Source organism: Bombus affinis, unplaced genomic scaffold (assembly GCF_024516045.1).
Source record: "Bombus affinis isolate iyBomAffi1 unplaced genomic scaffold, iyBomAffi1.2 ctg00001231.1, whole genome shotgun sequence".
Taxonomy (NCBI): Eukaryota; Metazoa; Arthropoda; class Insecta; order Hymenoptera; family Apidae; genus Bombus; species Bombus affinis.
The window spans coordinates 12,501-15,000 of NW_026109629.1; positions in this window are offsets into that span (position 1 = coordinate 12,501).

A 2,500-nucleotide genomic window follows, 5' to 3' on the forward strand; every position below is an offset into this window, starting at 1 on the left:
GTTTCGTTTTGTTTTTTCTTTAAATTTTTTCCACCGGACCTAGCTGACTGGGACGTTGGAACTTTGAAATTTCTCTCGCCCCGGTACGAAAAGGCCGAACGTTCCTTTCGAAATAATTCCTCAAAAAGCGTTACGAGGTATGCAAATTTTTATAGAAACCGTTATTGTTCGACGTCGTCTAGCCGAACGTAACGGTTTCTTTTTATTTTTTTAAAAAATTTTTTTCCACCGGACCTAGCTGACTGGGACGTTGGAACTTTGAAATTTCTCTCGTCCCGGTACGAAAAGGCCGAACGTTCCTTTCGAAATAATTTCTCAAAAAGCGTTACGAGGTATGGAAATTTTTATAGAAACCGTTATTGTTCGACGTCGTCTAGCCAAACGTAACGGTTTCTTTTTATTTTTTTAAAAAATTTTTTTCCACCGGACCTAGCTGACTGGGACGTTGGAACTTTGAAATTTCTCTCGTCCAGGTACGAAAAGGCCGAACGTTCCTTTCGAAATAATTCCTCAAAAAGCGTTACGAGGTATGGAAATTTTTATAGAAATCGTTATTGTTCGACGCCGTCTAGCCGAACGTAACGGTTTCTTTTTATTTTTTTTTTAAATTTTTTCCACCGGACCTAGCTGACTGGGACGTTGTCACTTTGAATTGTTTCGCACTGCTCCAAAAGTGCCGAAAGTACCGAAAGTTCCTTTCGCATTAATTCCATAATAAGCGTTATAAGGTACGTATATTCTGGCATAAATCGATATATTCTAATTAAATACATCGGGATTAAGCGTTAATTTTGTTCTTGAAACGTTCTAAAAAGTTTCGAATTGCACATTGGGACATGGAAAAATTTCCGTATCGAACACGTTTTTTCGAGTTATCTCGCTTAAAAGTGTTACAAGGTAGGAATATTTTTGCATAAATGGACGTATCTCGACGTTTTACGTCGGGATTAAGCGTTTATTTGGTCGGTGGAACGTTTTCTAGAAACGGAACTATGCGACGGGACGTTGGGACTTTGAAGAAGTTCGGCCGGTGCGAAAAGACCGAAAAGGTTTTTTCGAGTTATCTCGCTTAAAAGTGTTACAAGGTAGGAATATTTTTGCATAAATCGACGTATCTCGACGTTTTACGTCGGGATTAAGCGTTTATTTGGTCGCTGGAACGTTTTCTAGAAACGGAACTATGCGACGGGACGTTGGGACTTTGAAGAAGTTCGGCCGGTGCGAAAAGACCGAAAAGGTTTTTTCGAGTTATCTCGCTTAAAAGTGTTACAAGGTAGGAATATTTTTGCATAAATCGACGTATCTCGACGTTTTACGTCGGGATTAAGCGTTTATGTCGTCCCCAAGACCTTCTACAAAGTTTCGATTTTTTCGTTGGGACTTTGAAAAATTTCCGTATCGAACACGTTTTTTCGAGTTATCTCGCTTAAAAGTGTTACAAGGTAGGAATATTTTTGCATAAATGGACGTATCTCGACGTTTTACGTCGGGATTAAGCGTTTATTTGGTCGCTGGAACGTTTTCTAGAAACGGAACTATGCGACGGGACGTTGGGACTTTGAAGAAGTTCGGCCGGTGCGAAAAGACCGAAAAGGTTTTTTCGAGTTATCTCGCTTAAAAGTGTTACAAGGTAGGAATATATTTGCATAAATGGACGTATCTCGACGTTTTACGTCGGGATTAAGCGTTTATTTGGTCGCTGGAACGTTTTCTAGAAACGGAACTATGCGACGGGACGTTGGGACTTTGAAGAAGTTCGGCCGGTGCGAAAGGACCGAAAAGGTTTTTTCGAGTTATCTCGCTTAAAAGTGTTACAAGGTAGGAATATATTTGCATAAATGGACGTATCTCGACGTTTTACGTCGGGATTAAGCGTTTATTTGGTCGCTGGAACGTTTTCTAGAAACGGAACTATGCGACGGGACGTTGGGACTTTGAAGAAGTTCGGCCGGTGCGAAAGGACCGAAAAGGTTTTTTCGAGTTATCTCGCTTAAAAGTGTTACAAGGTAGGAATATTTTTGCATAAATGGACGTATCTCGACGTTTTACGTCGGGATTAAGCGTTTATTTGGTCGCTGGAACGTTTTCTAGAAACGGAACTATGCGACGGGACGTTGGGACTTTGAAGAAGTTCGGCCGGTGCGAAAAGACCGAAAAGGTTTTTTCGAGTTATCTCGCTTAAAAGTGTTACAAGGTAGGAATATTTTTGCATAAATCGACGTATCTCGACGTTTTACGTCGGGATTAAGCGTTTATGTCGTCCCCAAGACCTTCTACAAAGTTTCGATTTTTTCGTTGGGACTTTGAAAAATTTCCGTATCGAACACGTTTTTTCGAGTTATCTCGCTTAAAAGTGTTACAAGGTAGGAATATTTTTGCACAAATGGACGTATCTCGACGTTTTACGTCGGGATTAAGCGTTTATTTGGTCGCTGGAACGTTTTCTAGAAACGGAACTATGCGACGGGACGTTGGGACTTTGAAGAAGTTCGGCCGGTGC